The following is a 14,275-nucleotide window of genomic DNA, read 5'->3' on the forward strand; positions in this document are numbered from 1 at the left end:
ATGTGCACCTTTGTTTATAGCAGCACAATTTGTAATCGCCAGATCTAGGAAACAACCCAAGTGTCCATCAACTGAGGAATGGATAAAAGAGTTGTGGTATTTCTACACAATGGAGTATTACTCAGTTATTAAGAAGGATCACATTGAGATAGTTATCAATAAATGGGCCCAGCTTGAGACCATACTCATAAGTGAAATAAATCAATCTCGCATGTGTGAATACTGAATAGTTTCCCTAATGTAAGTAATGATTCAAATATATAAAAGTATGTGGTAATCATGATTCCCCATTATGTGGCCTTGAAGCCATATAAAGTTTTCACTTATTAATTGGAAAGGCTTTATTCTGGGCTTCTTGATATGGAAATATTTGAAGCTATAGTATATGAAGTTAGATACAAATATTTTAAGGAAAAAGACAGACACTATGGTAACTACAATTAAGTCGGGTTATTTGGTGGTGAAACACTAGGCTGCTGAAACAGTCATGCTTTGACATGTATTGTTATGTTGTTATGTCCTCTTTTATCCCAATCTCTCCCTTATTCATAAAAAATTTAGTTATTTTTTATGTTTTTTTTAATTAAGGGGAAAAATTTTAAAAATTAGCAGGATATATTATGGTAACTTTTTTTTGATTTCCTATTAACTTGTTTTGAAGTCCTGTAATACTCTCATGATCTTGTTTTGACTGATTAGACTCTGTTCCATTCTGTATGGTAGTATTAAGTTTGAGGGTATAGGCAACTACTTTGAAGACAATAAGATTCACTAAGATACCCATTCTGGTTTGACTATTATCTCCTTTGGAAGTCCTGTAATGTTTACAATGTTTAAGTTTTACTGGTCTTGTTCTCTACTGTTTTGTTCAACTTTATAGTACCTAGTGAGTTAGACAATTCTTTTTAAGGAAGCAAGAGGCATTATGGTAACCATTGTTGATATCCTTGTACTCTGCTTTTACATCATGTACTATGTATATACTTTGTTTTGACTGACAGCTTTGTTTTGCCATATTTGACTTTATTCCCTCCCTCCCCCCCCCAAAAAAAAAGTAATAAGAACTAAGGAGTAATAAAACCCAAAATGTGTAAATTTGGTTGTAAAAAAGAGAGGGAAAAAAGTGCTCTATAGGATACAACTGCAAGTGTGTTTAGGGGTGTTAAATAGCTGACCATATTAATGTTTTTGGTTGGATCGTTGAACACAACTGTTTGCAGTCTCTCTGTTTGACTGTTCACTTTGTATGTTTTGATACTGTGACTTGAGGAACTATCTCTAAGATGATAATATGCAATCTATTAACTGGTGATTTCTGACTTTTTTTTGTAGTTCTGTATTACTTGTACCTTTACACCGCTTTGTTTTGTTTTGTTTTTTTTCTTTTTCCTTTTAAATAAAATTTAAAAAAATTAAAAATAAATGGTGCTGAAATACCTGGCTTTCCATATGCCAAGACACATGCCTATCACCATGTACTGAACTAAAATCTAAATGGATAAAAATTCTGCATATTGAAAAAGAAGCACTATATCTGTTGGAAGACAAATTGAGTAAAAATCTTGAAGACATAGGAATAGGTAGAGAATTCATGAACAGGAATCAAACTGCACAGAAAGTACTTTCCAGAATCGATAACTGGGATAACATCTTACTAAAAAGTTTCTGCATGAAAGGAAATCTCCAGCATAGTGAAAAGAATACCCACATACTGGGAAAAAAATCTTAGTGAACTGTCTCTCAGACAAAAGACTTCTGTCTAAACATAAAGAATTAAAAAATATCAGACCCCCAAATTCAAAGACCAAGTCCAATAATGGGCATCTAGATGAATACCAAGTTCTCAGATGAAGAAATACAAATGGCTAAGAAATACATGAAAAAATGTTCATCATCATTACTCATTAGAGAAATGCAAATTAAAAACACACTGAAATTCCATCTCACTCCTGAAAGAATCACCAGGATCAAGAAAACTACCAACAACAAATGCTGGAGAGGCTGTGGAGAAAAAGGAACTCTCCTGCATTGTTGGTGTGCGTATAGACTGGTGCAACCATTCTCAAGGTTAGTGTGGATGTTTCTCAAAAACCTAGGATTGAAGTCCCATTGACCCACCTATTCATCATCTAGGCATATTCGCAGAAGAACTGAAAAAATCACACCACAATGATATTTGTGCACCCATGTTTATAGCAGGACAATTTGTAATAGCCAGATATTAGAAACAACCTAAATGCCCATCAATTGAGGAATGGATAAAAAGATTGTGGCATTTTTAAACAGTGGAGTACTACTCAGCTATAAAGAATGATCTCACTGAGATATTTGTAAATAAATTGATGAAACATACTCATAAGCGAAATTAATCAAACTCACATATGTCAATACCATGAGTCTCCCTAGTGTAAGAAATGGTGAAGAGTACATAAAAGTTTATGGTAATCATGATTCCCCATTGCATTGCTTTGAAGCCTTAAAATGTTTGCATTCATTAGTTGGAATGGTTTTATCCTGGGTTGTTTGATTTTATTACCTATGATAGTATGAACAGCTATTTTGTAGAAAACAAGACATTATAATAGCCAGTGCTGATATAATATCATCTTGTTCCGAAGTCTTACCATACTTTTGTTCTTCTGTTTCCATTGGTTCTCTCATTTTGTGTTTTATTGGATTTCATTATGTGTGGTAGTATAAACAAATTTTTTATGGACAATATGAAAATATGATAACCATTGTTCATTTTCTGTTATTTGCTTCTGAATGCTCTGCATTGCTTTCATTCTGTTTAATGGTTTTATATTATTTTGTTATGTTTCATGCTATTGTATATGAAGGTATGCTCAATGATTTCAAGGAAAGAGAGATTATGGTATCTACTGTTATTTCTGTTTGTCTTGTGGTTAAATACTGTGTCACTTAGATTGTTCTGTTCTGATCTGCTTTTTTATGTCCTATTTTATCTTAATATATTTAAAATAAAAAAATTAAAAGTTTAGGTTAGATTACAATAATTTTTATTATAAACCCTATAATTATGAATTTTACCTAATCCAGAATTTATACTTAAATTTATTATGTGGGCTACAATTTTAAGAGATTTATTTGCCTTACGAGACTGCATATACTCATTGATTGTGATCAACTATAACTGAAAAACATTACTAATATATTACAGTTGTGTATAATCTGACCACTTAAAAAGAAACATTTCGTATTAGATATTCTTTGCTATGTAAGACTCTTCAGAGGAAGAGCACATGTTATAATGCATGTAAAAATTGGATATGGAAATAAAGTAGATATATATTAATGATGAAAGTCATTTTGACTAATGATGAAAGTCAGTAAATATCTGAGTTGTTTTAAAGACTGCTGTTATGTCACCTTTTTAATCTGCTTGAGCAACAGACAGATATTGTTTCCTACAAGACAGCTTGAAATAGTTGTGTTCTATGCTAAAAACACCAGATTATATAATAACACTAATTTTATGTTATTATGTGGATAGCTTTTAGCAAAAGAAAAGGCAATGTAATAGTTTTATGATTTTAATACTTAATGCATTTGCAATATAATATGATTTTAACACTATTTTATGTATTTCACATATTTTATATTATTCTGTGTAACACGTGCAATAATTTTACTACTGTTTCTGTGTAATATGTGATTTCATTGTATTTTTATCTAATGTGTGATATGATTTTACTAGTGTTTCACATACTATCATGTATATCATATTATTCCACATATGCAGTAAGATTTTACTATTTTATGTAATGCCTAGTATTCCATGTACTACATAACATGATTTTTAGTATTCTGTGAATTTGTTCAATGCTATATTTATATGAATATTTCTTATAGCTTCACGGTGGTGAACATTCTATTTGTTATTGTCTTTCATATTTGATCATTGTACTAGCACTTCAACACTCACAAAATTATATGAATTCCAAGAATTCACTTTCACATTTTCCTGGAATATACTTCACTTGAAGATTTTTCATTGTAACTCACTATTAGAATATGATGTTTAGAAGTAAATATAAATGGGAAGAATTAAAATATCTATTTCTCTTCCACTTGATACTAATTAGTAATCACACTCTGAAACAAATATACTTCATTATTTGTCCTGTGTATTAATACATTTTAAAGTCCTGTTTACTCTATTGAATGTAAGTTATGTTTTATGACCAAAGAATAAAGAGACCATTAGAGAAAAGTTTTATACCTAAGAAATTACAAGTATAAGTGGAAATGGATATACAGTAATACAAAAATTGAATTATCATTAGAAGCATATTTATGATTACAAGATATATATATATATATATTTATATATATATGTATTATCAATATATGTGTATATATCATATATATGTATATGACTTTGTGTTAATTTCCTACATTACTAATATATAATCTATATATAATTACCAAGATATATATCTATATATCTATATCAATATATATACTTATATATAGTATTTAATATAGTTATATTATCTATATCTATGTTCTAATTATAATTAATATGTATTAATATAGATATATTAGCAAGATATATATATATATATATATATATGTAATTATATGTCGAGAGAGAGAGAGAGAGAAAATTCTGAGTTAAGAATCAGTATTTCTAGTTTACAACAGAAGAAATCAATGTTTAGAAAATGCAAAATCTTTCACAGTTTCCAAAGGCAGGCTGTGTGTTGAGATTTAAAAATATCTGATTCATTTCTACATCCTTCTTTACATGCTTTAACATTATATTAATGCCATGAATAATATATTGTGAATATGTCTGAATAAGCAAATAACTAGCATTGACTTTGTGTTAATTTCTTACCATTAATAAATGCCCATGTACACTGTGAATTCAACTTTAAGGATTTGTTCTCTCAGTTGTAGATACTAAAAGAGAAAAATAAATCTCTACGAGCTCAATGAATATGGTCCATGGTCTTTCCAAAGTCTTTAAGAGACATTCTCTTGCCTGGTATAGATTTTAGTGTCTATTTGCTTACCTAATTTTGTGATCCAAACTGTTTAATCTTTGCTTCTTTGTTCATGTAACTGTCTCCTCTTCTAGATGCCAAGTCTCTCTATCCCTTTTATAATGGTGGTTGTGACAGCATTTCGTGCCTATATAAATAATGCAAGATAATCTTAGAATATCAAGATAATCTGAGAATATCAAGCATATCATTTTAATGTGTTTGTTTCCACTCATGGATTGATTTCAGGGTTAGGATGATAATATATTTTAAGTGGACATTCATTAGTCATCCTGTGACACTATTCTGATTATTAGTAACCTGGATTTTGATTTGACACAATAGTGTTCCTTTAATTGTATTCACTATATACAATTTATCAATTTTCAATTCACTTTGCTTAAAATTTTCTTAGGTAAACTGTTTATTTCATTATTCATTACACTTCTAGTATTCGTTGACTAACATCCAGGATTCCTCCTGGTTTTAAAATTTTAAAGATCAATCAATTTTATTCTCTATCAGTGTTCTATATATTTTAATTTTACTCAGATTTCTGTGATCCTAGAAATTAAACTAAAATGATCGTACTTTATGTTTTTCTTTTCCTCTATTCAATATCTTTACTAGAAACCTATTTCTTCCTGATTTGACTATCTGGATTACTTCCTTTCCGTAAAGTGAAGGGGGATGATATTTTCAAAGAAAAATATAATAAAAAAGCATAAAATGGTTAACAGAGAAAATTCCTTTATAATATTCATAATGAAAATGGGAAATTTAAAAAGAAAATAAAACCTGTTTCAATAATTGTTTTGTGTACATATATATTTGCTTCTGGAAATAAACCTCAACACTCAATTTTACCATTACATCTTCTTAATGTTTGCACATGTGTCAGAATCTTTTATATATCACAGTTTATTGTATTCATCCATGCTATTTTAATTATTATTTTTGGTTGGCTTTTTGATGATTTAATATTACTTACTTGATAAGATATAATAAAATAGTATACTCTTAGGTACCACTACAAAAATTTTACAAAGTAGCATCATTGCTCCTGTCTTTACACAGTATGAACTGAAATGTTTTGAGTTTGCCATGATATGCTGCTTTGTCATAAACCCATAGGAACAGGTTCTTCTACTTGACTACCCGTCATCAGCTAAAGCCTCCGAAACTGCAAGCTGAGATAACTTTTTTTCTTTTTATAAGTTTATTATCTCAGATATTTTTATAGTTATAAAAATTTGACTAAAATGATTCCACAGCAGTTTAATTCTATCATTTTATCATATTTCATCTTCTAGCAATATTGAATTGTAAATATATTCATAATGATTGTCAAAAATTCCTATATTGACAAGTAGTTTTCTATCTGACTTTTACTTTTGTTTTCATTTTTGTACCTTCTGCAACAGTCTAGGAAATTCAGCTGACATGCTTTGACTTCAACAAATTTTCTGCTGAATCGATCAAGTCTTTTCTTTTTTTTTGTTTTTTTGTTTTTTGTTTTTTGTTTTGTTTTGTTTTATCTATTTTGGTAACTATGCTGTGATTTTTGTTTAGATTTTTTTTTGTCTCTGAGTCCAAGATCAGGTGAGAAAAAATGTTTGAATAATCTCAATTTTGACACCACATTAAAGCACTAAAAACTATAAAGTTTTCCCCAAAATCTTATTGACATAGTTTAATTTTGCAACATTTATTGATTCCTTACTGATAGATGAATATAAAAATCTCTTTGGAAAATACGTATATAAAATAAAGAAATTGAAAAAGAAGAAAGTACATTTTTGGAAGAAAAGTTGCTACATATCTATTTCAATTGTCTTTTTTCAACCAGAATACACATTGGTTTTAAAATCAAACTTCTATAAAATTCCCATTTAAAGTATTGGTATAGTAGAGAAAAATAGACAAAAATAAAAAAGAAAATGCATATTTCTATTCATTATTTCATGTAATCAATATACCTCTGAAATTGTTCTACCAAATTAGAATAATACTTTCGTTTCTGTCAACATTAGATCAGTGTCATAAGTCTATCTGTTATAATTGCTCTTGTAGAGGATTAGAGAGAAATAAGACGGGTGAATATAGAACTTCCAATGCATATATGATGCTAAATATTTCCTAGTTGTGATTCTGACACTAGAATAATTGATCTGAAATAGGTTAGTATAATACACTGATGGGAAGACGCCATCCTCTTAATAATCTGAACCAGGGCCGTTCCCCTAATTCAGTTTCAAATAGGCACTCAGTTATGGCACTCGCTTTCAAATGCAACCTAGCAAAAGACTGCATTCTACATGTAAGTTGAAGACTCTGCTTCTGGTATTATCTTTCCACAGGCTTTACATATAACATTGTCTTAGAGTCTTTCTGTTTACAGAATTCGTTACTGGTTTTTAGTTTCTTCCCTTTCTAGTCTTTCATTTTCCTCCTGAAATATGAACAAAGTGTCATTCACTGACTCTAAAGTTAAAAATTATTGGAATCAGAGTCCTTAACCTAGTTGAAGAGTTGAATTTAGAATCATTTTTCATAACACAGAGTTAAAAAGGCTAATTTTTTTCTAAAATATATGTTGCACAAATTAGGTAGTAGTTCAGAAATAGTACACTCAAATCTGAGTAAGATATAATCATTCAGTGTGTGTTTGACATATTACACATAATATTGTTTACTTATGAATAGTAATATTGCTTAAGCTTACCAAAATATTTTCTCAGATTTATTACATTTATAATTATTTATAATTATGATATATGTCAATTACAGGATTTACATTTCTACAGCTTAATTAAAGGGAGAAGAGATCTTAAGTAGCTAGGTTTTGAAAATTAAAGTCACAAAAAAGAAAAGCAACTAAGATATACTGCATTATATTTTTCTTTGTTTCCTTTTGCTGAACTGCTCAGAAGATATGTTTGGCACATGTTGAAAAAGCAGAAGCATCACTGAGAATATCCATCAGGTACAGTAATTTTTTATCCTATTAGGAGGTCTATCAAAAACATGAAAGGGCAGGAAAAATAATTTTAGTTTGAAGAAAAAAATGTACATGGTGTTACCAAGTGCTTTACAAGAAAACCAAACAGATAAGAGTGAAAATCCATTTGATGGCAATACCTTGCAAGAAATTGGAATAATGAAATTTTATTTCTTAAAGTCAGAACTCAGACACTCATAAGAGAATAGAAAATGCTGAGCAGACTGTCAGCGAGCACACACATATTGTTTATGTTAGAAACTTCCTGTGATAGACAGTGTTCTTCAAGTATATTTGCTTAACATATGATGCACGGATCCATAAATTATACCATATTACTCATTATGAAGAGGAATCTTGCACATTTTGAACCAAAAAAAAAAGAAAAAAAAAGAATACTTTTGTGTAGCCCTAAAAATGAAGTTTCTGTTTTTAGCAAATAATGGCAAATAGTTTTCTCCCTTTGTAAAAGTCTGACTCTACCTTCAGTGTCTGGGGAAAATACTACAATCATCGCCATCCACCCTTTTGCTATGCCCCACATTTTAACACAGAGACAGCAGAGTCCAGATGCTCCCTGATTTGATGCAAGTGGAAAATCAAGTCACATAAGCTTCTATCTATCCACAGGGGAGCCCCCAGGTTGGTCCTACTCTCTAACCAACATAAAAGCCACAGCCAGTGGTCCTTCCTCCTCATTCACAGATTTTTCACACCTTCCTGGAAGACTGCTTTGCTTTGCCCAGGAAACCCTAAATATGAGAAATAGCTATGTCCATAGCTTTTTGGTGCCTATGTGATAGTGTCTTCAGGTTCAAAATTAGAACCAGCTTTTGAGTGACAAGACTTCATTTCACCTTTGCAACATGATTTCAATACACACCAGTACATAGCATGAAGACCCATGCAACATAACTCTTAAAAGCTATATGATAGAAGTTATTGCTTATGTGAAATATTTAGAAAATGAATTTTAATCTAATAAAATATCTTAGTTTAGTTACAATATGTCACTTAAGTTGTCATCTCTCTAAATATAATTTTTTTTTAAAATCATGCTCCCAATAAAGTTTTATTTTCAGGGTTTGATTATAGGTATTAAAATAGGTATGAAAAGTTAATGTTTAAATGACATTTGCAGGTTGGAAAGACTGCTGGCTCAATGTTTTGTTGCAAATAAATAATGAATGCTTCTTGAAGACACAAAATATTCTGGTTAGCAACAAATGCATTATGGAAGGAAGAAAAAAATTGCTAATTTTTGTAATTTGATAATCTTATTTAAACTTAATGTTGGCATTTATGTATTGCAGATTTAACAAACTATGATGCTAAGAAGTCACGTTATTTTTGTTTTATGTGGAGTTAACTGTATGTTCCTGTGTATATAAAAGTAGGGTGGTAACTGACTGGAATAAAACTGATGTAATGAGTTATTACCCCTATTTCATTTAAATTCAAGTAGATACAATGCAATGCAAAGTTGTTTTGATGTATATACAAAATAATAAGGCATTCACATATTATATATGTATATATACATGCACATGTATGTCATATATGCAATATAATCTACAAATTTTATACATTTATGTTACTTGTTAAAATTGAAACCATTAATGATGTGTATGATTGCATATTTATGTATGGATCAAGAACCTTATAAACATATACATATACATGTTTGTCTGTAGACTTATTTGTATATATAAATGATACATTACATATGAGGGTAATTTTTTAATAAATTGTGTTGTATATTACAACATTCATAGAAAAATGATCCATTAGTTCTGATCAGTAAAATATGAATCAATAACTCGTCATCAAAATATAGTCTAAATAATATTTTCCTGTGAGTATACATGTATTTATATGACTTAGTTATTCCTATTTGCAAGTGAAGGTATTTTTAATTACGAAATGTGTACCTAAAGTATCAACAATATTATAAAAACCTGTAAAATATATGAAATCTTAATATGGATAGCCTCTTTTAGTGACAAATGTAAATATGAAAATCAAATCTTAAAGCAGCAGCAATGAAACAAACCTGCTACTGAGACTAAGCCACTCCAGCTGCGTGAGAAGGAGGTGTGAAAAAATGAAAGTTCAATAATCTAAAAAAAAGTAGTGCCTTCTCCACTTTGTGGGATGGTGGTGATTGTGGTGCACCCAGCGTAGTATTCACTCAGTGGGTGATTTTTGCAATAGCGGTCTGATCTAACTCTAAATCTTACTCCAAAATTAAAACTCAAGATGTGTTTCATTGCTCTGAGCCAACATTTCTCTGAACTGCATTCTCTAGCTAAAATTCCTTGTCTGATAATCTTTAGATTTGTACCTCATTTCAAATTGAATTCTTTAGAGCATCCTCTTTGCCAAAAAATAAAGGTGTCATTTTAGAACACATGTGCCTGTGTAATTGCTTTTTATTTCCATTATCTCATTTGAGAAGTTGTAGATGTTCTGTTATGTGAGGCAAAATAGTAATATGGAGTTGGAAATGTTTCCAGAATTTCTTACTGTGCTATTCCAGAAGGTATGAAATTTATGGAATATAGCTACGCAAATTTTCAGTCTTTCAATTTGTGTTGCTAAAAATTATTATAAATTGTAATAAACATTAACAGCTGAAATTTTGATGACAATAAAAAGTGATGAAGTGCTTGTTTCCTTTTCCTTGTATTGTTATTTCAATCAACTGATAAGCTAAAAGCATATTTTGAAATACAGTTTTTAAAGTCAATCATATTTTTCATACACTGAGATATTTCTGTAATTTTTAACTATCGGATACTTGAACAATTTAATTAAGATGTTTGAGGTAGGTTTTTTGTAGTTAAAGATCTATCTAAAAACATTTTGCTTCCACAAATAAGAGCTGGTCTTCAGGTTTATGAGGAAAGTTGTGCAGATAAAATTACTTCACTCAGCCCAAGAAAGAATACATAAGTCCACAAAAAAATAGGTTAAAACTATGTAACAGTAACATGATTAAAGTTCAAATGTCTGAATGATCAGTATTTTTTGTATCAATTGGAGGTCCTACAGAATGATCTTTTGTATTGCTTTTCCATCTTCTCATTCCCAATCTCACTAAAATTTAACAATAAACTTGCTCATATCAATTGATATCATTTTATCTCTCTCTCTCTCTCTCTCTCTCTCTCTATATATATATATATATATATATATATATATATATGAGAGAAATTATATACAATGACACTATATACATAGTTCAAATATATAGGAAATCTTGTTGAAGAATAAACTAAATGGATTGTTACATAAGGAAGACTTTAGATGTTTTATCTGCTTTGTGCATTCCCTCTGATACATAAACTGGAATACTATGAACACTGATATTACTTTGCATAAGCACTTGAATGAGACCTAATAAAACAATGTATACATAGTATATGCCAATCAAACAGTATAAAACCCTTTTCAAAAATGAGTGGAAATGTGGACAAAAGTGATTCTTAAAATTCGAAATTATATTATTATTATTGTTCTATGAATAAAAATGTCTTTAGAAAACAAAAGCTGGGGAAAACTATAAACATATTTAGTAACACAATCTGATAAATGGATAAGAAACAAATTTGATAAAATCAAATACCTTTTCATTAAAAAGATGTATTGGTTGTTTTTCCAGAAAAAATTGAGAAAGAAATAAACATCTTGATTAGAAAGGAAAAATAAAATTGTCACTATTTGCAGAAGACATGTTTTTAACTTTATAATACACATAATACTTGTACATATGAGAGATGTTTTGATGCTTTTATATATTATTGTGTTTATAGTTAGAAAGTTATGGCATTCAGAATATAAATCACTAATACACATCATTTTCTCATGGTGAGAATATTAAGAATCTCTTCTCTTTATTTTGAAATATTAGGTATGACATTGTTAAACAGGATCACCTTAACAGGCAGTTATGCAACGCAGTTAAGTACTTCCATCAAATTGTAGCTTGTATTACCTAATATCTCTTTATTCTATTATTTTCTGCCATCTTCATCTGCCTCTGATAACCACTCTGATAGTCTCTACTTTTATGAGATTAGTTTCTTGAGATTTTACATATTAGTGAGATTGTGCAGAGATTTCTTTGTGTATGCCTGGTTTATTTCACATACTTTAAGGCTTTGTAGTTTCACCTGTTGTTGTTGAAAATGACAGAATTTTATCCTTTTTATGACAGGAGGGTGTTACACTGTGCAACTGTAACACATTTTTTTATCCATTCATCTGCTGCTGGATACAGGTTGCTTCCATACTTTGGCTATTATAAATAGTAGTACAATACACATAGAAGTGCAATATATCTTGAACAGACCAATTTTACTTCTTTTGGAGACATACTGAGTAGTGGCAGCTTTAAAGCTTATACTTGATCTTTTGCTTTGTGGTAATTCTACATTCTTTTTCATAATATGTGTTCTATTTCTAATTTGCACATGTATAAGTATTTCTCCACATTCGTGCTAGAACTTGTTATTTGTCTTGAGATATTGGGACTCTACCCACAGCCTTTCAGAAGATAGGCAAAATGTTATGCCACTCACTGAGCTTATGATAAGGTCAGCTATTATCTTCTTGATAATAGCCATTATAAAAGCATAGATGATAACTAATTGTATTTATGACTTGCATTTTACTCCTGCAGGTATCAAATGTTTTTACAATTAATTGTTCACTTGATATCACCTTTTCAGAAATTTCCATGGAGATTTTTTTACACATGCATAAATCAGATTATCAGTGTTTTGCTATTGAGAGTTTTAATTCTTTATATATGTTATGCAGTAACTCATCAAAATCATATTTTGCAAATATTTTATTTTATTCTTTAGGTTGTATGTCATATAATTAATTCTTTTCTTTGTCAGTTTGAAACTTTTTAATTTGATGTAATTTCATTTATCAAATTTTTCTTTATTGCCATGCTTTTGTATTCTTACAAAAATCTTTTTCATGCCTAGATTACTTAAGAAGAAGGAAAATGCTGAACAGTTGTGAGACAATATCAAATGTTCTATTTTTATAGTTGAGAAACATATTGTTCAGTGACTCTCTCTAGTTGATGTATTTCCTCCAACTTTTCAAATTTCAAACTTAGATTATATTTAGCATACTGGAACAACAGACAGAATTTATGGTCATTAAAGTTAAGATATTTTTTATGATGTTATAAAAGAATGAATTACAACTCTTACAATTTTCACTTTTAGTAGATTGTTCAATAATTTGCATATAATGTTACCAGTATATTTTATTAAAAATACTTTTTACATATATGATTTTTCCCAATGTTAGGATAATGTAAGTATTCTGTGCTTATGTAAGGTAAGCTGAGCTTTGAGTAGTAGGATATATATATATCCTACTACTAGAGGATTAAATAGAGCTTGACATTTTAAAATTTTCAGCTTAGTGTGGCCTTTATGACATTAAACACCTCTACTAAGCCTCATTGTCTATTAGGAATCCAAAGGCAGTAGTAAGGGTAAGTTTTTGATCATAATACTATGGAATATGATGCTGTTCTTACCACTGGAAGCAGAATGACTACTGTCATGATTTTGATACTAAAATTCTTATATAGTATTAAACAACACAAGTATAAATATATACACAATCACACACTGCTAAAGCGATGCCGTATACTTCTCAGAAAACACAAATGTTGTAGACCTGCCCAAATCAAATGTGCATTTTCTTATCAAATTAATTAACTGAAAATCATAATCAAGACGGTGCCCTGAGGGCATGAGTCAATGCTGTAGCAAAACGTATCTGCTTTTCTTTAAATTAGGTCTAAAAACATTTTTAAGAACTTGCAACTGATAATCAGATGCAAATAAGATAAACACTTTAACATTAAAAGACTGGGGACTTTAATTTCAATCAAATATACCTTATAGAACACGATTAATTTTATTTGAGTAACAAGGTGTTACTATTACAAGTGGTTGCTGAATTCTTTTAGTGTTCAAACTCTTTACAAAAGAGTATGTTTAGTAGCCCATTCTATCTGTACAGGTTGAAAAAGAAGATCTGGCAAATAATTTAACTAAAATAAGTTGGCATACCTTGAAGTCATCACTGTCTACCTTTTGCCAGTATAGCATAAGTTGTGTATCTTTAAATAGTACTGCATCTCAGATACAAACTGTAAAGGAGACACTAAGGTAGTTACAATTCTAGTGCATGAAACAGCTATCTGGCATACAAGCAACAGCAT

Source organism: Cavia porcellus, unplaced genomic scaffold (genome assembly GCF_034190915.1).
Source record: "Cavia porcellus strain 051 isolate PalLab524CR breed Dunkin Hartley unplaced genomic scaffold, mCavPor4.1 scaffold_21, whole genome shotgun sequence".
NCBI lineage: Eukaryota > Metazoa > Chordata > Mammalia > Rodentia > Caviidae > Cavia > Cavia porcellus.